The sequence below is a fragment of the Peromyscus maniculatus genome, chromosome 15 (assembly GCF_049852395.1).
Source record: "Peromyscus maniculatus bairdii isolate BWxNUB_F1_BW_parent chromosome 15, HU_Pman_BW_mat_3.1, whole genome shotgun sequence".
Classification (NCBI taxonomy): domain Eukaryota; kingdom Metazoa; phylum Chordata; class Mammalia; order Rodentia; family Cricetidae; genus Peromyscus; species Peromyscus maniculatus.
In genome coordinates, this window is record NC_134866.1 from 12,079,159 (window position 1) to 12,102,052 (window position 22,894).

General features: G+C 44.4%; 1 long non-coding RNA gene across 1 annotated transcript; it reads right to left on the reverse strand.

Moving 5' to 3' along the window:
* Window positions 1-330: 330 nt before the first annotated feature.
* On the reverse strand, window positions 331-22,819 carry LOC121822701 (uncharacterized). The gene is made up of 3 exons (XR_006063878.2): window positions 18,295-22,819; window positions 10,497-15,199; window positions 331-431 (listed from the first exon to the last, which is right to left on the reverse strand). It is a non-coding gene; the product is annotated as an uncharacterized LOC121822701 (long non-coding RNA).
* Window positions 22,820-22,894: the final 75 nt, after the last annotated feature.

Genomic DNA, 22,894 nt, shown 5'->3' on the forward strand with positions numbered 1-22,894 from the left:
TCTTCTTCTTCTTCTTCTTCTTCTCCTTCTCCTTCTCCTTCTCCTTCTCCTTCTCCTTCTCCTTCTCCTTCTCCTTCTCCTTCTCCTTCTCCTTCTCCTTCTCCTTCTCCTTCTCCTTCTCCTTCTCCTTCTCCTTCTCCTCCTCCTTCTTCTCCTCCTCCTCCTCCTTCTCCTTCTTCTCCTCCTTCTTCTCCTCCTTCTTCTCCTTCTCATCCATCTACAATAATATTGCCAAGAGACAGAAATCTGTCTTAGTGTCCTATTGCTGTGAAGAGACAGCATGACCATGACACTCTAATAAAGGAAAGCATTTAACTGTGGCTAGCTTACAATTTAGAAGTTTAGTCCATTGTCCTCATGGTGAGAAGTGTGGTGGCAGCATGCAGGCAGACAAGGTGCTGGAGATGTAGCTGAGAGTTCTACATCTGGATCTGCAGGAGGCAGGAGAAAGGGTGTCACTGGACTTGGCTTGAGCACTTGAGACCTCAGAGTCTACCTCTCAGTGACACACTTCCTCTAACAAGACCACACCTACCCCAAGAAGGCCATACCTCCTAATAGTGTCACTCTCTATAAACCTGGGGGGGGGGTGGATTTTCATTCAAACCAGTGCAATCTCTAAAGGCTCATGCAGCCTCTACCACGTCCTATCAATTATAATTATTTTTTCATGACAATCTTGCACCTCTACCGTGTGTTTTAAATTTTACCAGTAATCACATGCATTGTCTCGTTGCTTTGACGACAAACCCCTTCCACTGTATCTTTAATGACACGACTCCAAAAGTGCTGAACCCCTTCTTGTCCTCAGCCTTCCCTTGTTTTCAGTGTTCAGAGTCACTCCTTATTTTCTATTTGACAAAAGCTTGTTAAAAAAAAACCTGAATCCAAATCAAATTATTATTCTTAATATATCAACACCTGCCATTTCATTGAACTATGGCGTCCTGAGTGTAATCATTACCTACACATACTCTCAAGAACAAAGTGGGTCTTTTTACCAGGCAGTTATGTGTTTAAGCTACCCATGGGCCAGTCACAAACACATACTAAATATAATATTTTGAGTAAGAAATAAAGTCTTTCCTTGCTTATCCTGAAACTAGATTTCTACGAGATGGGAAAACCAGCTTCTATTATCTCACAGGGTGCTATTTTGGGGACAATTTTACTATTTTGGGGGACAATTATATCATTTTTTATAATGTAAATGTCCTATGATGCCTGTTTCAATGCAACCAGTTTCTTCATTTTTACCTTTATGCCTTACAACTCAACCAAGTTAACATGAGTGAATAGCTTAGTCTCTTCACTTGTGACATGAGAGACCATCATATGATCGTCAGCTCAAGGCATGCCTCTATCTCGAACAACCTCCAAGAGTTGGAGTAGCCCATCAGGTCTGGCTAAGAGAGCACAGCAATCATACTCCAAAGCATTCTATATATGGGCTTCTTTGTGGGTGAGACCTTGGGCAGGAGGAAGGAATTCCTCAAGAAGGTGACAGCTGAGGGCTGTCTGCCGACCACGCTCCCAGCAGCTCAAGCAATAAGTCTTTCACTGAAGGGAGGTCTGGGTTGTACAACACAGGGTCCTACCATAAACACACGGTCCTGCTGGGAAAGACACGCAAGGACAAAGGGCATCATTGTACAGTGAAGTGGGAAGAGGACAGAATAGAACATAGGGCTCCATGACAACATCCAAGAGATTTACCAAGCATAGTTTAGGGGCTAATACAAACTTCTCCAGAGTTGGTGCAACCAAAATATAAGGGTATGGGACAATGGACTGAAGTGATGACATCTGTCATGGACCAGAATATAAGTGGCTTGGCATGATGGTGGATGTTGAGAAAGGTGAGGCTGAAGAGAGAATGCGGGCTGGACGTTGTCTGATGTGACGAAGAGCAAGACAGGCAGCCACGGAGGAATCATAAGTAGGAACCCATCTTCTAAGCAGTGACTCGGACAGATTCGAACCTCAAAAAGAGTGTTAAGAGTGGCAATGTGGTAAATAACAAGTCTAAGTGCTGGAGTAACTCAGGTCAGAGGGAGGGCAACCTGTGAGAATGGAAAGATGGAGACAGATCAAAAAGAGTATCTGGTGTTAAAAGTGAATTGGAAGCTTCACTGGATGTGAGAGGGACAGGTGGCGGGAGGAGCTGGGATGATAGCCTGATGCTTGTTCGTGACATTCACAGATAGGATGGTCATTTCAAGGAAAGGAGTACAAAAAGATGGCAGCTTTTGGATGTGCTCTGGTCCCTGTGTCTGTCCACTACACAGCTGTAATATGAATTTGAAGATCGGGAGCAGTTCCTGTGTTCAGATGAAAGCTGAAACACCACCAGCATCCTTTTGGAAAAAGACATCTATAGATTTATGTAAACAGTGAAAAGAGATGAAAGTTCAGAATTATTGAAATTATCAAAATCATTGATGATTGATGATTGTAGGGGGAGGAGAGAAGCAAGACCTGTGAGAACTGGGAGGAAACCCAAGAACATTTAGGCTAACACAAGCCAAGAGTATAGCAAGTTAGGAAAGTTGGTAAAGCACTCTTGGGTTTGTAGGGGCTTAGTAAACATTTCCTATTGTCTCTAATTGTATTTTGTAGTGACTAAGAGATAACAAGGGAATCAGTGTTGGGAATCAGTGTCTGGAGAACTGACTACTGCCTTCATTCCTGATAAGAATGGCTGTGGAAGGTGAGGCGCCGGTGTGTGGCAGCAGAAAATGCAATGGCCTGAAACTTGAATTCCTGGAACAGACAGTGGTGGCTGAGCACAGGTCTCTTCTCAGTGACATAAAGGAAGTACAAGACAGAATGCCAGATACCAGACATTAAAAAAAAGGAAGGGGTAAGACGTCCTGCCTACCTTCAGAAATCACCAGTTAGATGTATCAGTCCACATTGACAAAAACATCAAGACTGAGGCACAACCATCTCAAACCCTCCCATTCATACACAGAAAACAAGGACCAGAGTGTAGCATGAATCTTAAAAGGTTCTTATTAATAAAATCAAACCTGAGGCCAGTTATGGGGGTGAACACTGGAAGATCAGAGACAGAACAAGTCACAGCTAACCTCACCTGGCCAACTTCTCAGCTGGTCTTGTTTCCTCAGACTGGAAGCTTCTGTGTCCTCATCCCAATGGCTCTCAGCTTAACCAGCTAAATGCTTCTAGTTCCTGGTCCTCACGCCTTATATATCTTTCTGCCTTCTACCATCACTCCCTGGGATTAAAGGTATGTGTCACCATGCCAGGCTCTTTCCAATGTGGCCTTGAACTCACAGAGATCCCAGATGGATTTCTCCCTCTGGAATGCTAGAATTAAAGGCGTGAGTGCCACCATTTTCTAGCCTCTGTATCTAGTGGCTGTCTGTTCTCTGACCCCAGATAAATTTATTAGGGTGCACAATATTTTGGAGAATACAATACCACCACACCAGAGAGGGCCCACTGGTTGATGCTGATGTTGAAGAAAACCAGATGCAGCAAGCTGAGAGAGAACAGGGGCAGGGGGTGGGGGTGGGGGATGGGAGACAACCAGGCTGCTCAAAACTCTCAAAGAATTTTGTTATGACAGCTACTCCAGAATGTAGAGCAAGGGTCTGCAGAGTTGAATTTAACTTCATTAGCATTTGCTAAAATAATCTAGGTCTGTGGAGCTGAAATGTCCCGATGAACCTCCTAGGTTCTGTATACTAAAATACAGAAATAGAGCCCTGAAAATGTACTCTGTGGAGTTTGGTTTTAGTAAACCAGTGAGAAATCTTACCTGGGTCAGATCATGGAAAGTCAATAACTCCTTGGTTAGTCCTAACTGACTGACTGACTGACTGACTAACTAACTAAATAACTAACTAAGGAGCTCTTGACCACTGATGGCATCTGGGGGAGGGAAGGAGAGTCAATTTTTTTAAGAGTGTGGCTCCTGGTAGTCTGACCATGTCCCATTGGGTGGCACCATATATATGGGCAGCATAAATTGGATTTGATGTGTAATTTAAATGAGAGAGACAGAAGAGACAGAGAGATAGAGAGAGAGACAGAGAGAGAGGAGGTGAGAGAGAGACAGAGAGAGAGAGAGGAGGTAGGAGAGAGAGACAGAGAGAGAGACAGAGAGAGAGGAGGTGGAGAGAGAGAGAGAGAGAGAGAGAGAGAGAGAGAGAGAGAGAGAGAGAGAGAGAGAGGATACAAAGTTGTTGGGAAGGGTAGGAATGTAAAGGGCAGGAGATCTGAGAGGAGTTAGAAGAAAAAATGAGGGCAAATAAGATCAAAACATAGCATAAAATTCTCAAAATTCTCCACGAATTAATAAAAATATTGTGGTTTTAAAAGTCAGGAAATAAAATCAGCACTTAGTATCTAAGACATAAATGTTTCTTTTCAAGGGTATTCATTGTAACAGGTTCACGGAACTTGAAAGAATGTAGACCAACTAAAGAAACAATCAAGGCACTTGAAAGAATGTAGGCCAACTAAAGAAACAATCAAAAGGGGCTGGAGAGATGGCTCGGTGGTTAAGAGCACTGACTGCTCTTCCAGAGAACCTGGACTCAATTCCTGGCACCCACATGGCAGCAACTGTCTGTAATTCCAGTTCCAGGAGACCTGACACCCACAGCATAACATCAATGCACATAAAATAAAAATAAATAAATAAAGGAAAAAAAGAAACAATCAAGAGAGAAAACTCTCAACTGGAGAAAGAAGACAGATTAGCCAAAGGCCTGTGCTAACCATTGGAGCCCTCCATTTCAGTGACTTAGAAAAGCACATCTTACTCATGTCACTCTCCATGGCAAGTTGAGCACCACCGCTCCTTTGAGGACCTGTAGCCTACGAGGCTGATATGGATAGGAAAAAGAGAAAAGAGGGTATACGGCTCATAGTGTACAGAATGGAAACTGTGGTCTGTGAGCCCACGGAGAGGAGAAAACTGACCCCAGTGAGCATCAGCACGCCTGTCGAAGGTCCATGTTGACAGACGGGTCCCTAGTGGTGCTGCAGGAGATGGTGGAACCTGTAACTGGTGGGACCTAGAAGGAAGTGTTAGGTCACTGGGGTGTGCTCTTGAAGGGGATTATTGAACTTGCAACCTTCTCCTGTTCCTCTTTCTCCCCTGATGCCATGCAGTCAGGCCTCTCTGTCATACACCCTTCTACGAACTGCTGTGCTGTTACAGGCCAAGTGTAACAGAACCAGATGACCACACAGTGAAACTTCTAGACTCCTAAGCCAAAACAAACTTTCCTACATTATCTTAGGCATTTTTATCACAGTAATAGAAAGCTGACTAATATACCACCAAAGAATGAAAAATCTCACCTAAATAAAGTAATTCCTTACTGGTCCTGTGGTAACTTTTTTCTTTTTAAGGCACAAATGTCAAAGAGAATAAACAGGTTGGAATGGTTATTATTTTCTACCTCACTAGCAACACAGTGTCTAGGACATAGGGCTGACCAATATCTATTGGCTATTCTGTTAATGCCGGACGAGTCTTGACATTTAGCAGAGAGAATAGGCAACAAAGGCTATTTCCGTCAAAGGTCCTAGCTTTACTCTCTTCCTCCTGTTTTCCCACACCCTGTGTTTTTGGCGGGTGGTGCAGGCCATAATCAGAGATAAGAAAAAGAGGGGTGCTTAGAAAAACAGAGTGGTTCATCCAGACTAAAACTAGCCCCTAAAACGTCTTGGTTTGGAAGTCTATGACTTGGTTTTTTTCTTTGTAAAGGAAAACACAAGGAAAGGGATTTTCAGCCACACTGGTGCGTTTCACAACAGACTGGAAAAGTTTCAGAGACCTACCTTAGGGCTGACATGTGTGGGAAAGCCCTTTAACCAGAACAAGGTGAACTGAAGAAAGGGTATAAAAATTATCTCGTGAGAGGCAACAACCTGACTAACGTCACTGCCTAAAATAAAAGATGGACATCAGATTCTGTCATCCAGGGTCTACACAGGCAAGTATTGAGTATTGACTAAGTCTGCAGGGCATCGTAGCAGCTGCTGCATCAAAAACAAAGCATGACTGAGGTAGACCAGATCCCTGGGCGTTTGTGGGGAATAGTCGTTTAAACACCTCAAGCAGTCGTAAGAGAAAATGACTGGAAAGGGTGATAAGAAAAGTCAGCCTGGAACTGGGAAAGAAGAGGCCCATCATATGCAGAGGCCCCGTGGAGGACATGGGTGTGAAAGAAGACTGTGGGATGACAATGAGTGTTCTCCCGCTGATCCACACCAGCCCTGTATGCATGAGGCTGAGATCCTGGCCTACATGGTGTCCCCATAGCACCGCTTCCGGATGTGACACCAAGGGGGGAACTGTCCAGCTTCAGGAACATCCTCTGGCATTCTGCTTGGGGCAGCTTCCACAGTGCGGATTTAAAATAGGGGCCTTGGGTTGAGGCTACAACTTGGGGGTTGCTTTCCTGTCGTCGTGTCGAAACAGCTGACAGGAGCCACTTAGAGGAGGAGAGGTTTGTTTTAGTTCCCAGTTGTCAAGGTCACAGCCTGTCACAGAGGGGAGGGAGGCCATGGTGACTCAGGCTACTCCATCCTGGGGAACGGGAGCTTTGCAACAGTGACTTATTCACATGTCAATGGATCAGAAAGCAGAAAACATGGCAAGAAAAAGCCAGGAATAGTATGGCCCCTAAGGACACAGCCCAGTGACCTACCTCCCCAGGATAGGCACTACCTCCTCAAGGTTCTTCTGGTGGTTTGAATGAGAACACCCCCATAGGCACTTATATTGGAATGCTTTTTCCCCAGTTGGTAGAAACATTTGGGAAGGATTTGGGGGTATAGCCTGGTTGCAGAAAGCGTGTCACTAAAAGTAGGCTTTGACGTTTCAAAAATCTACAGCATTCCCAGCTAATTGTCTTTCTCTGCCTCATGGGTGTGGAGCAGACATAGCTGCTGCTCCAAAGCCGCGTCTGCCTTCTTGGCGCCATGTCCCCCGCAGGGATGGTCATGAATGAACCTCGGAAACTGTAAGCCCCCATTGAACATTTTCTTCTATGAGTTGCCTTGGTCCTGGCATTTTTTTCCCCATGGAAATAGAAAAGCAACTAAGATAGGTCTACTACGTCCCCCTTTTGTAAATAGTGCCACCAATTCAAGACGAAGTGTTCAAATACAGGAGCCTGTGAGGACCATTTCACACCCAAAATTTTAATGTCTATAAGGCACGTGGCTCTGGATTCACTCCCAACACCACATTTCTTCAATCAATTGCTCTAAAATGAAGTCCCCAAGAGATTCTAAGGTTTGAGACATTAGAAGATGGATATTGTCTTAGGGTTCCATTGCTATAACAAAACACCATGACCAAAAGGCAAGTTAGGGAGGAAAGACTTTCCATATTGCTGTTCATTACTAAAGGAAGTCAGGGCAGAAACTCAAACAGGGTAGGGAATTGGAAGCAGTAGCCGATGCAAAGGCCATGGAGGGATGCTGCTTACTGGCTTGCTTCTCATGGCTTGCTCAGCCTGCTTTCTTATAGAATCCAGGACCACTAGCCCAGGGATGACACCACCCACTATGGGCTGGGCCCTCCCCCAATGATCACTAATTGAGAAAATGCCCTACAGCTGGATCTTAAGGAGGCATTTTCTCAACTGAGGCTCCTTCCTCTCTTGAGGCTCCTTCCTTGACTCTAGCTTGTGTCAAGTTGATACACAAAACCAGCCAGTACGGATCCTTCATGTCACACTAAGGAATCTGAAGGTCATTTTTAAGGGTGAGGGGTGAGTTAACGTTTTTTTGGAGCCCTTCAGGAGGCTCATCAGACTTGCAGAGAAAGGAGGGATTTCAACTGGGAATGGGTGCAGAGGAACAGCCCTTGTCTGCAAGACAGAAGCCTGCATTCTATTTCCCTCTGGTCCTTTCTCAGATTTCCCCAACCCCCAGGCACCCACAGAGACAAATGACATTGCATGATCATGAATATTCAATGTTGACTGGCTAGCTAACTCACTATTACAACGCAGAATTCTAAATCCTTGCAAATTAGCCCTTGGCCCCAAAGTGCTTGAAGAAATTCCAGGGGACTCCCAGGTGTGTGTCTCTCCTGCTGATCAGCGTGCCCCTTTTCTGCCCCGCATACCCACCAGCCCCTCTGCTCTCTCTAGAAGCTTACCTGGCGTGACTTGTTCAAGCCCTTAGAAGGCTAATGCTAGCTGTGGGCTGCAAAAGAAAGAGGCTGCCGACTCCTCCTGCACAAAGGGACTTCACAGTTACATATATTTGACTCCTAATGGGTCACAGATTTAGTGACCAGCAACCCGTGTTTTCATTTATGACTGTGTCTGCCTTTGCATCCAGGACATTGGACTGCAGGAAGCTTATTCTCTCCTCTATCCTCAGCTCTGACTAGTTTTAGTCCTAGTGGAAGCTCATCTCCCCTGTGGTAAGTTCTTGTTCCAGAGGTGCTTGAAGAAGCCTCTACCAACAGACCATGACCCCCCACACACACTCCCTGATTCTCAGAATCACTCTAACTAATTAGCCAATGCTTTCAACTCTAAGATTCTTCATTCTAAGACAGATTCATAGGCCATTGCATAAAATAATGAGGATCGGAGAAGAAGCTATTAGAGTAGACAAAAGGAGGGTTATGCCATTGAGTAGTAGTAATAGACAACATTCATTGAACGTTTCCTGTCCTAGCTTGACCATATTCAAACAATCACATGTATTATCAAATTAAACCTCAGAACGACTGTATGATGTTGGAAATGAAGCTATTCTCATTTGAAAAATAAGTAAACTAAAGGTGAACTTCCCAAATATATTATTTTGTTTTATTTTGTTGAGACAAGGTCTCACTATAGCCTCGGCTAGTGTGGAACTTGCTACGTAGACCAAGCTGGTCTCTAAGTCATAGAGATCGTACTGCCTTTGACTCCTGAGTGCTGGCACAAAAGATGTGTGATACCATGCCCACTAAACTCCCTATATCTATACAAATACACTGGCTAAGTTGTTATTATAGCATAAAGGAAGACCAGAAAGAAGATGGATTTTGCTGGAGTCAATCTTCCTCTCTTGCTAACAATTGAGGCGAACTGGTGTATATACCTATTCATCTGTCTCTCATATAGCCATCTGGATTTGCTACTTTTATTATTGCTGTGACAACTTGAGGAAGGTTTATTTTGGTTCACAGTTTGGCGAGCGGCAAGGCAGGGAGGTGGGGGGGAGAGAGCTTTTCTTCATGGCAGGGAAGAAAAGCCAGCAGGAATGTGATCGGGCTGCTTGTGTGGCAAGGAGAGGTGAATGTTGATGTTCATGCTTTCTCCTCTTCCCCCCCCTCCCTTTTATTCAATCTGGGACCTAAGCCCATGGGGTGGCACTGCCCCATGGGATGGTGCTGCCCCATAGGGTGCTGCTGCCTACATCTAGGGTAGGTCTTCTCCTAATCAGTGAAACTGCTCTGGAAATATTCTCATAGAAACACCTGCCGTGTGTCAACTAGATGATTCTAAATCCAGTCAAACTGACAATGAGGATTAACCATCACACCATGCATCACACCATCCATCCATCCATCCATCCATCCATCCATCCATCCATCCATCCATCCACAACTATCACACGACCCATCCATCATACAATCCACCCCTCCACCCATCCCCTTGTCCCCAACATTTTCGAAGAAGAACTCAAACACACTTAAGGTAAAGAGAGAAGTAAAAACTTAAAAGAACAAATTTAAAAGAATGAAAGCTACAACACAAAGGGGAATTTATTGTAAAACCGATGCAAATAAGCACACCACTTAATTCTGAGCGTGTTGACTTCCAAGGTATAAAAAGAAACACCGTGAGCTACACAGTTTGCATTAGCTCAGGAGAGGAAGCACAGCCATCTGTCAGCAGAGATAAACTTTCCTACTACCAAAGTCTAAAACAGTGAACACATGGGCTTTTATTTATTATAGGGAAATTAAGTAACATAAGGCCAGTATCTTCAAATGCAGCTTGTGCATAATATAAAAATCTACATTATTTCTGTAGGATTCCAGGGCAACATGGTTTGGACTGTTCTGTCTAGAGTAGTTTTTAGTATTCCAGATTGAGCCTTCTCTTGCAGTTTATTTAATATAGACTCATGTTACTAGCACTGTAGCCTCAGCACTGGCTTCTCCACCCTTCCTAGAAGAGGAGAACTAGAGGGGTACCAATTCCATAACACCTGAGAAAGGGGGAGAGGAAGAAAGACAAAAAACAATAGTGCTCAAGAAGATGCTGCCAAGGTGAGGTTTAGGATGAATATAGTGAACGAATTAGAGAACAGATTTTAAATGGTTTCAAATGTCAGTCTCATCACATGGGCAAAAATCACCACAATGTATTTCAGGTACTAGATGGCGGCCACTTTTCTCGTGTCTACATGCTTGGGAAGAGCTGATTAGAGAACAGTCTTGCTCTAGAAGACACAAGTGGAGCTTCATTCTGCACGTGGGCGGTAACTACCTGAGTCTCCTCTCAGGGAAGAATCTGTGTCTTGGAACAAAAGGCAAAGGAGGCGGAGGTGACATCTCCTACGTCCGTGGACTGCGATGCGTGCGTGAAGTGTATTGCAATCTGAAAGATGCCAAAAAAAAAGTTTTAGATCCAGCTACATCTGACTCCTTCCCAGTGTCCTGAGTCATCAGAGATGTTAGGAGCTCCTCCTGAACTTTAAAAGTTGGCTTGCTCCATGGTCTTCAAGGATTCCTCCTTATAAAATGTTGTAGGTTTCTGGCTATCATCCTACTACTCCCCCTGGTATCTCTGGGCTTCAAATCTTTCTCATTAGGTGACCATGTGGATGGCTATTGTCTCCTGTTGGAACCGTCAAGGGTTGGCTTTTATTTCTTACTGTGTATGGGTCAACTCTCTCCTCATGTTGCCTCTGCCATTGGCCTAAGCATTCCTTCATAACAGTGCTTCACAACTGTCATACGGTGGCACTGACAAAAAACAGCATTATTTAGTCAGCACACTGGACAGATCAAGACTGGAGAAAAACGGCTCTGGGCCTGTCTCCATCCCCACTGGACTGCACTAATGTACTCAAGAACCAACAAGCTGACTTTCTCACAATCCAATCTGGGCATCACTTGCAAGCTCTGATCTAGAATGCCAAGACAGCTCTTCACTGTTATCCTGGAACATCAGTTCCTTCTTCAGTCCACCCTGCACATGCAAGCTAGCTTAACGTCCTATTCAACATTTCTGATATGTTGATGCACCGCTGCACTCTCAAGCAGAAGGTTGCTCTCAGGATGATTGTTTAGAGTTGTTGACCTGGCAGTCAAGACATGCTGCAACTTTGCCCAATTTGTCTTTCATAGGATTGTCTGACACAGCTCTAAATGCACTTCTTCTCTGGCACATTTGCCTCTGCCTTTGTCATAGAAGCTTCTGGACTCATCTACTCTCAGTTCTTCTCAATCCCACCTACTTTTCAATATTTTTGATTGTTTTTTTCTGGACATGATGGCACACACCTTTAATCCCAGCACTCAGGAGGCAGAAGCAGGTGGATCTCTCAGTTTGTGGCCAGCATAATCTACAGAGGAAGTTCCAGGACATCCAGGGCTACACAGACAAACCCTGTCTCAAAAACAGAAACAAAAGAACAAACAAAAAGATTTTGAACTAACCATGTGTGGTAGTTTGAATGTAATTGGCCTCCATAATCTCACAGAAAATGGCACTATTATGAGGTGTGGTCCTGTTGGAGAAAGTATGTCACTGTGGAGGCGGGCTTTGAGAACTCATACATGCTGAAGCCATGCCCAGTGAGACAGTCTACTTCCTGTTGTGGCATATCAACGTGTAGCAGCTCCTTCTCTAGCACTATTTCGGCCTGTATGCCAGCATGCTCTCCACCATGATGATAATAGACTAAACCTCTGAAACTGTAAGCCACCTCAATTAAATATTTTCCTTTATAAGAGTTGCTGTGGTCATGGTATCTCTTCACAGCAATAGAAACCCTAAGACACTATGTCCCCTTCATGGTGCTGCCCAATGGCTGGTCTTTCAGTGATAACTAGTATTTAAAACCTCTTCAACCTTATGGCCAGTCCTAGCATTTCCCAAGTTCTTTCCAGACTCTCAAGAGTCAATGAAATGTAAGACTTAAATAATCAAATTCAGAAGATGCCATTATTCCAGCATTCAGGAGTCCCAGGCAGGTAGATCTCTGTGAGTTCAAGGCCAGCTGAGTCTGTATAGTAAGGACCAGGCCAGCCAGAAAAGGATGGCACTGGATGTCAATGCACATAAGGCCAGTTTCCATTTATTCAGAGCACAGAGTTCATCTCCTTTGTCTATTTAAAAGATCGTATTGTATTTACTCCTTGAATTTCACGCCTTGGCTTTTGACCAGCAGCAAATGAAACTCTGATCTAGGAATTCTTCCCTTATTACCCACGGTGGAAAGGCTTTCTCTGTTCTCTGAATCCCTTGGCCCTTCCTGCTTACTTGAACATACACTCCCCTTTTGCAATCATAACTGTCTTCTTAAGTGGCTGGACTTCTCTTTCCAGCTGGGTCTGCTCACTTAGTGTTCCGTGTACAATGTCAGGCTCACAGAGCCTTTGATTGCCCTTGACCAGTTCATGACTTCTACAGGCTGGAGCGGTACCTGGCAGAACTAGATGATCTGCTTTGGCCCAGCAGATCTGCTCTCTGTTTTCTGCTCTGTTCTCATGAAACTGGACTATAGGGATATCCACAGTCTCCCTTTCCCCTTGGCTCCTGGGTGGGTGTAGCCAATGCACAGCATGTGCAGGGAAGGTGAGCCATTGACTCTCCTGGTTCCCTCTTTTGTAAGGTTGGTGATTACTTTCAAACTATTGTCTCCAGTAATTGTAGCAAGAGTGGTTTTAGAAGCTACATTGTCAACTTCACGTTCCACAATCCCTGGGAATTTTCTATTGCTCTGGTCTTATGATTCTTCTCTTGTTATTTTGCAACTTCTTCAGGACTTGATTGAAGATAGACCGTCATCACCAGCAGCATTCTCTACCTAAAACTGTAGATCTTGATGGAAACAATTGGTACATGCCTCTCCTGAAGGAAAGAGGGTGAAAGATCTCTACTCCCTGGCTGGCTGTTGAGGGGGTAGCACCATTTATCACAGCCAGTCAAAGACAGCACCTGCCATAGCAGATGCCAGCTGGCCCTATGAGGACTGCACTTGAGGATGGGGAAGCTCACGTTCACACTCCAGAATCTCATGGCACTTGGTGTTTGCTGTCTATGGGGAGGAACCTTGCATGGCAGATACAGCACTGTTCATTTCTCATCAGGATGTCCCTGATTTGCCTTTTCTGAACATTTTCTATAAATGGAATCATGCAGTCTTCATCCTTTGTTTCTGGTTTCTTTCACTTAGTAGAATGTTGTCTTGGCTTGCCTCTGTACAGAAAGTATTGGTACTTCCTTTTTATGGATGGATAATCTCCCATCATATGGAATGACAGCTCTTTATACACTCCTCTGAGCATTTCCACTTTTTGGCCACTGTGAATCACATGGCTGTGGATATCTGCATACAGGCTTTTGTGTGGACATATGCTTCCTTTCTCTTGGGTGCATATCCATCATTGCCAGCTCATATGGCAACTCTATGTTTAACTGTTGGATGAACTTCCAAAATGTTTTCTGAAGTGGCTGCACTGTTTTACATTTCTGCCAGTAACGAACAGGGTTCTACTTCTTCTATATCCTCATTACTTATTACTGTCTTTTTATTTTCACTACTCTAGTGGGTATCGAATGGTAGATCACTGTGGTTTGGTTTGCGTTTCCCTCGTGGCTCGTATCATTCAATGTCTTTTCATGTACATACTGACCATTTGCATAAGTCTCCCAGATTTCCTCCTCCTCGTCTCCTTCTCCTTCTCTTTCTCCTTCTCCTTCTTCTTCTTCCTCTTTGAAATAGGGTCTCATTGCCCAGGCTGGCTTTGAACTCAGGATCCTACTACCAGAGCTTCCTTTGGGCTGCAGGCGTGGGCATGTAGCACCAAACTTAGTTTGAATACAGTCTTTAGGTCCATAATTCCCTACCTAGAACTTTAGGAACCAGATGGACTTCAGACTGCTGACCTTTTCTGAAGTTCATTAAAAAATTTTAGTTTCTCAGAAATGGAAAGGTAACTTGGTTTTGCATGCTCTGAGATGTCCAACATTTCTAGCAACATCCCTTTTAGAAGCATCTGTTCATTTCTTAATAATTCTGACGAGTCCATGCAATTCTTCTTTCAGCCTAAAATCACTTGAATCTTCTACAAGAATCCACATCTATCATCTCACTCCCAGTAAAGGCAAACTTTAGCAAACACCCAGGAGATCTGAAATGGTAAGATTTCTGTGTCCCACTGACTACATTCCCCATGTGTGCCCTACCCAGCCACAGAGACCCTGCCAGTTCTCCTTTGGGGCTTCTGCTTGTGAACCTTTTCACTTCTCCTCAGGTTCTCTTTCCCCGGACCTACGCTCATTTCCTTTTCTTGCTTTCTGATCCATGTTGTACTGTTATATTTGATGTTGCTCACTGCCCCTTTGTTGCGTGTGTCACTCTTCCATAATGACATTTACTTGTTTAGTATCCGGTACACACCTCAACCTCCAGTGGAAAGTGAGTCTGTGAGGCAAGAGGTCTGGCTTATTTTGTTCACTCTGGCAGACTATATAGTAGGGACTGAGTGATTGTTTGCTGTGTGAGCAAGTCAAGTCTTCTGGAATAACCCCAGCCTGACAAAATGCCTTTACATAAGCTTCCCCTTACATAAGTGTAACAGGTACTGTGATGATTCAGTGGGTAGTCAGTGGCCTAACACAGACACATCATCACTCTTACAGATGACCCAGAGGGGACATTTCTCAGGTTCTACTCTGGACAGAAGTAGCAAGGCCTGCCCTGCACAAAAGAAAGGCAGATGCTTTTCTGGTTGGAGATTTTAATTGCTCTTTCACTTCCTGTATCCCCTCCCCCACCATTAGTCTGAGCTGATGCTCTGCTACCCCACCAATCTTCTCTAGAAGGGACTGTGGGATAAAGGTTTAAGGTGTAAGCACTCCTGGGAGTATTTAGCCCCTGCTGAGAATTCTTGAAAACCAAATGTTGGTCAGGAGTGAATGAATCTTGCTAGGTAGAATTTCAGATTCTTCAAATGCAGCTGGAAAAAAAAAAACAGCATCAATTTGGAATTCTTTAAATTACTGGCAGAGAAGTAGAAGTCAGCAGTTCTTAACTGCTCGAACATTGATCAGTTCTAAGATGAGGTGGTAAATACAAATAATGTCCTTTCTAATATCTGTCTCATTTATATAATGGTAATAACAAAACTTAGACACCTCTAGGGCTGAGCTCATTTCAGAGGCAAATCCACTTTCGTCTTTCAGTGCTGGTATTGTTGCCTTTCCCTGCTACTAGACCAAGTCTTCCATAAGTGGCCAGCCCAAATGCAGGCAGGCAGGGACATGGGTACATGCATGTACACACATACACATTGCTGTCTAAGTGACTTTGCCTGTTGTTGTGACATAATGCTCTGACAAAAGCAACTTCGTGTACATTAACGATCATTTTGGGTCACAGTTGGAAGTAATAGTCCGCCAAGGTGGGAAAGTCAGAGCGACAGGAACTGTAGGCAGAGGGTCACATTGTATCCACAGCCCAGCAACAGAGTGATGACTAAATGTGCCCAAACTTCCCACGGGCATGGGTCCAGAGGCCCACCTCCCAGGTTATTCTAGAGTGCATCAGGTTGGCAACCGAGATTCACCAATATTACACTCCCACCCATCTTTCTGTATACCTCATCATCAACCTCCTCATCTACCTCCTATTTTCCTCTCTCTATCTATCTTCCCTTTCCAGGTTCATTCCTCCTAACTCTCTCTTTTAGACCTCTCTGCTGGATTTGTATATTTAGAGATATTTCAAATACCGCAAAGAACACTAGTATGAAAAGTGTTTATCAATCAATCTTGCATGCCAACCAGCGATTCTGTGGGCTCCAAATTCATGAGAAGAGCTGCAGAGCAGTGCAGGCTGGGCTCTAGTGTGGGCCTCTCCAGCTTTGTGCTTTCATGGCCACTGTCAAAGAGGTCTAAAAGCCCAGGTATATCTGGAAGTGTTGCTGCGCTGACCTGGCATGACCCTAGCAGATGGAGAGGCCATGGACCTGGGGGTGGGCACTTCTTCTCCCATATGTTTCTTAATCTGGTTCAGCACCAACTGGACAGCCACCAACCCACTCAGGCCTGCACATCATGGGGCAAAACCGTTGGTCATTAGAACGTGACCTAACGTGGTACTTTCTTGCCTCATGCCTTTGATGAACTAGGCAAATCTAGAGACCCCTGCTGTCTGTACCTCCGCGTTAAAATTTGTAGCTACGGCTCTACAATTTGGATAGAATTGAGATGTGTAAATTAGTGTAGTCCTCATGGGACCCTGGTTAGATCTTCAGAGAGCGTTGTCATAAGAGGCTGAGGGAGTTACCTCCCTGATCTCTCTATCTTCTTACACAGGCTCATGTGTGAGAGGTCATGGTACCATCTACTGTGATATGACGTACCTGGGTTCCCTCACCAGAGGCCAAACTAATGGAACTATCCAATTCAGATTTTAGGCCTTCAAAACTGTGAGCAAAGCAAACCTCTTTTCCTTACAAAGTAGCCAACTACAGGTCTTTGCTTACAGTAACAGAGAACAGAAGAATACAGGCTCCGAACTGTGGCCAGAGGTCAAGTCATCAACTAGACATTTTCATAATAAGTTTTCATTCATCTATTCCCCACATTCCTCTGGATTCCTTTTTTTTTTTAATGGCATCTACAAGATGACTCTATTCCTAGAATTACAGAGTCACTCCCCCCAAAATACTAAACAAGTGTATTGGCTTTTGCATTAATTTTCTGGGGATACCATGACTGTTAAGTACTAACAACCAGGAGACTTTAACAATAGAAGTTTATTACCCCAGGCTTCTGGAAACCTCAGACTTCTTTAGATCACAAGTCTTAATCACACTCAGGGTAGAACCACACACAATCCTTCTGAAACCAGTAGGAAAACCCTTCCTAGCCTCTTCACTGATTTGGTGGCATTCTCCATTCTTGTCCTCACCAGGCCATCTTCTTATAAGACCACTGCTTCAGTATGCTCCCAGTCTTGAATAATTTTATCTGTCATGTCCTTATTTTTAAATCAAGTTATATTTTAAGGTATTATGAGTTTAGTATTTCTTTTGGGAGTGGGAAATATACAGTTCTACCCCTATCAACTAGGAAACAAGTTAAGATATAATATTTATATTAAAATAAGTACAGATGAATGAAAAGAAAAAAACAATTCACGTTGTTTTAAAGAAAAACCCCACCAACTTCAAAGACATGTTTGCCATGTGGTCCCCTTGAGGTCCCCTCCCAGACTCTCAACAAAACAACTACGTCCTGCTTCTTCACTTACCTTCATTTTAAGGGTTCCTTTGCTGAAAAAGAAAATGTGACAAACATCGATAAAGAAACATCAATGAAGGACTGTGTCTGGGGATCAGAGATGGCTTAGTCAGTACGGCTTGATGCCACAAGCATGGGGACCTGAGTTCCTGTCTTCAGCCCCTGCCTAAAAAAAGCCACCATCTGACCCCAGCACTGGGGAACTAGACATGAGAGGGTTCCTAGAGCTCATTGGGCAGCAGCGATCTCCAGGTTCAGTGAGAGACCGGGTTTCAAAAGTGAAGTGGAGAACAGTAGATAGACAGATGAAGACAACCAACATTGACATCTGGACTTCCTACACACGTGTGCATACCCTGCCATACATGCATACACACACAGACACACCCACACACCTACACACGCATACACAGGAACTATGACTGATTTACTAGGTAAGAGAAGGCATACACTTCAACACCTGACATACAAGCCACTTAACCAAGTCAGGGTCTTCATTTTCTTTTTCTTTTTAATGTAATTTATTTATTTATTATTTTATGTGTATTGGGGTTTTGACTGCATGTATGTCTGTGTGAAGGTGTCAGAAACCCTGGAACTGGTGTCACAGATGGGTGGGAGCTGCCATGTGGGTGCTGGGAATTGAACCCAAGTCCTCTGGAAGAGCAGCCAGTGCTCTTAATCACTGAGCCATCTCTCAAGCCCCAGGGTCTTCATTTTCTTATATTATAAGCCCTCCAGAGATGGCCTGCTCATCTACCTGCACCATGGACTCTGTTTCACAGTCATGCTATGGCCTCTTTACCTGCATCAGGATGCTGCTGTTTCTGAAGTCGAATGCAAAAGACAGAGAGCACATGGATGCTAAATCCTTCCCTTTTGCTTGTATCTCATGGGGATCAATACCCAGTCACATGGACACCAGGGTTGGGAGATGCAGATTTTTAGCTGGGCTTCATGTCTACCAAGGAGAGTAGCATTGAGTAGACAATATACACTGTCTTCCACAGCTGGAGGTTTGCATTTTGTTTCATGTCCTTGGGCCTCATGGAGCTCCAGGTACACAAGAAGCACTCGGCACCTGCATGCTAATCACGAAGGATTGCATCGTCTCCTAGGCAAGAACTGAACACAAAACTTGTAAATAATAGAATGTGGCACACGATTAAATGCCCAAATGACTGATGTGCAATTCAGAGAAGGGAGAGATCAACTTGAGTTATGTAGGAGCTTCATGAAAGAGGATGAAACTGGAGCCGGATTTTGAAGGTTGGGTAGGATCAACAGCAGCTGTCGTGAAACCCTGTTTAGATCTCCCTGTACATGCTCAGATGTCAGGGAGAGCCTGCATGTGTCCCATACTCATACAAAAATTTTCTCTCATTCCTTTCTTGGACTGAGTACCTGAGATAGAATTGGCCAGAATTTCTGTCCCTTGAGTAGAGATCTTTTCTTGCCAAATACACACCAGTCATTCCCTGTCCATTCCAAACCCCAATGCCCTGAGTAGCAATTACTACTCAGTCACATTCTCCTTAAGCCCATCTCCCAGCACCCTGAGTTTGCCCGTCAGGAACTTTCCAACACTAGATGCCTTTTTCAGCTGTCACTTCCTAGGTTCACCACGGACATGCTGCCAATCTGTGGCCACATGATGTCATCTACTCTGTCCCTCTTCTCATCCAAACAATTGTCATTTTCTCACATTTTAAACTTTTCCCTACTATTTTATTTTGTCAGAAGAGGAGTGACATTGTGCTTACTAGCCGAATGTGGGATGCAAGGAAAAATGTTGGCCCTTGGCTTTGAATTTTAAGAGACACTTTTGGAATCCCTGGTAGAGAGAATTGGAGAGGGAAGTTGGTTGGCTACTAAAAGCCAAGTCTCTTGAAGAATAGAAAGGTTACACCAAAGCAAAGAGAGAAGGAAGGAAGAATGATAAGACTGGGATTCAAGAAGAGTAAATAGTCTTCCATTGGGTTTGGTGGGTAGAGATGGGTAGGTAGCATTACATCTTAAAGTGGGTCTCGGAGAAAGCCTGTGCTCAGGAAGCCTTGATAATCTATGAGTGGGGATTGTGGCTGCCTTTTTCTGGGGTTGGGCTGGGACTGAGCACCACAGTGAGCAGCTGAGTATTTTCCTGACGGCTGCCAGCTGATCTGAGTTCCCATGGATGGGTGAGGTGTAACATAACTGACCTCAGCAATGCAATGCTCAAAATCTGGGCAGGATGTCCAGGTAGAGGAATAGACATCCCAGCACGGTTCCTAATGTCCAAGGACTGGGGACAATCTCTCCATTGTCACTCTGAAAGCCTCTGGGAGCTTGGCTATGTAAGGGAGGGAATGACGGTACAGATAGTAATTAACTAAGAGAAAAAACAGAGAAACACTGTAAACACACCTGAGCTGAAGGCTCATGAGGTGTGGACCTGCTGGCTTGTTCTGTTCTAAGAGACTGTTCATCTGATTAAAAATAAGCTTTAAACATACTTTTAAAAAAAATCTCAAACAAGGTTGATGTTTACTAAAAAGTTGTGGAGAGAGTTCCCAGGCACCCCAGACCCAGTTTCTCCCACTTTCTCATGCACCGTGGGTTCACTGTTATTGACTAACATCCACACATTATTTGGATTTACTTAGTTTTAACCATAGGAATTTTTCAAGACCCATCAAGACCCACCACACCGAGACGAATATGGTGACACCCAACTGTACTCTCAGGAGTTATGCTCCTAGTCCTTGGGAGGCTGAGGCAGGAGAATACAGAGTTCAAGGCTAGCTTGGGTTGCAGAGTAAAAACTCATCATCAAACCAAATAGCAACACTAGCAAACAGCTGCATTGCACTGAGTTCTAACAAACAGCAACACTAGCAAACAGCAACATTGCACTGAGTTCTAACAAACAGCAACACTAGCAAACAGCAACATTGCATTGAGTTCTAACAAACAGCAACACTAGCAAACAGCTGCATTGCATTGAGTTCTAACAAACAGCAACACTAGCAAACAGCTACATTGCATTGAGTTCTAACAAACAGCAACACTAGCAAACAGCAACATTGCATTGAGTTCTAACAAGCAGCAACACTAGCAAACAGCTACATTGCATTGAGTTCTAACAAGCAGCAACACTAGCAAACAGCAACATTGCATTGAGTTCTAATGTGGCCTTAGGATTCTCACAGCTGTGACTGTTGGTTAACCTTCTCTGATTTTTGGTGACTTTGAAAGTTTAAGAGAGTGCTGGTGAGGTAGTTTATAGGAAGTGCCTCGTTCATATGATGTTGTTATGTTTGTGTCCAGGTAGGTGCTTCAGATGGGAAGACCATAGTGGCCTTATTACATCTGGTATACACGGCCAGGGCCTCTTAACTGCGTCTTATGTTCATCTTGGTCACCGGGGTAGGGCAAGGTTGTGGTTTCTCTGTTGGAAGAGGCTCACTAGTTTTGTTGTCTTTGGAAGGAAAGTACTGTATGCAGCTTGTACTTCAGGAGAGGGGAGTTCTGCTCCATCTCATTCAGGACAGTCTCCACACAAATTCCTTGTACTTTTTCTACATTGGGAATTTGTTTCTGATACCCCATTTGCTTATTTATTTACATCAGTATGGACTCAGACATATTCATTTTGTGCTTATAATCAACTAGTGCTATGTTTTCTACCTCAAATTGTTCTAGTTCTGGCCACTAGGAGCTCTTTCAGTTGTTTTCTTGGACAATCTTTACCCTTGCTTTTTTTCTTGGGAAGCCACTTCCTTACCTTCTGGCACAACAGGATTCTTCAGGATCATGTTACATATATCCTGTCCCACCACCAGAATCAGCCAATTTCCCCATGGGCCCTAGGTTGTTGTTGTTTTATTTTTATTTTTATTTTTTTATTGGAGAAAAGCATTAAAACAAGGTCTTTGGGCTGTGGAAATGGTTCCATCTATAGTAAAGTGCTTTCTTTGAAGCCTAGGGACCTGAATTCAGACCTTCAATATCCCCAGTAAAAAGCTGGATGTGGTAGTTTGGGTCTATAATCTCAGCACTGGGGAGGCAGAGATGAGAAGATCCTTGGGTATTGCTAGTCAACAGTCTAACTAATCAAGGAGTTCCAGATTCAGTGACAGACTCTGTCTCTAAAAAATAAGGTGAGGAGTGACTGGGTTATACACTCGGTATGGACCTCTTGCATTCACATGAACACACACACGAGAGAGAGAGAGAGAGAGAGAGAGAGAGAGAGAGAGAGAGAGAGAGAGAGAGAGAGAGACAGAGAGACAGAGAGACAGAGAGGGAGAGACAGAGAGGGAGAGACAGAGACAGACAGAGACAGAGACAGAGACAGAGAATCGATTTAAATGATCTAAATGCTAGGTGTGTGGGTAGTTATGAAAATGTCTCCAGGCCCAGTCAATTGACAGGCAAGAGGATAAAGGCATATGTACTATCTTGAATGTATACACACATCTGTAGGTCTTTACACACATCTACAGTAAGCTGAACAGGAGTTCCTAAGTATGTCTTCAACCCTTATTCTGAAGGAAACTAAGTACTCGAGCCTACTCCCCTTGCTTGTCCAAAACTCCCAAGGGAGAAAGACCTGGTGGCCACTATCCACTAGTTATTCATTTAATCATCGCTCTCCCGTTAAACATAGGTAGTGGTGTAGTTTGATGAAATTTGTTGATCTGTTTTCTCCAGTATTTGTTCTTTAAGTATCTGGCACCCATTCCTTCATGGCACTCATCTTGCAGCCTGACGTAAAGCAGAATTTGACTATTCCACACAGCTGACTTGACATGCATCTTTTTAAAGGCCCCTTTCCTCCTCTGGTCTCCTCTGCCTTCATCATCTTTCCCATAATTCTGGGTAGCTTGAGGACGCAGGACACTTGGGAGATGGGGATTCCCCCGCAAGCCTCATCTTTCATTCTTTTTTTTTTTTTTTTTTTTTTGTATACACGGAGACGGTAGACGAGAGCAGATGATCTGTTTTCATTGCCTCTCTGCTCATTCAAAAATTACCGAGCTTTTTCTACATGCCCGTGTCAGCGCTGCGCCTGCGAGGGACACACCAGCTCGGTGCCCTGGTCACCCGGCCCCGCGGGTGACATAAATAATCATGAAACCGCTCCAGTGCTAGGACCGCTTGCAGTGTAGGCGTGAGAGTCCTGGCAGGGGGCGCAGTGGCCGGCCTGCAAGGCCAGTGTGGGTCGGTCACACTTGTTCCTGCTCCTCCCAGCCTTGGAACTGCCCTGAAGGAGGAGGAGGAGGAGGAGGAGACCAAGCCCTCTCCACGTTCCAGCAGCCAGCCACTCCATTCCGCCCTCCGGGCTCCCAGGCGCGGCCCCGCCCCTCCACGGCCCCGCCCACAGCAGGCCCCGCCCACCCGCCGAGCCCACGCTCCGGCCCCTA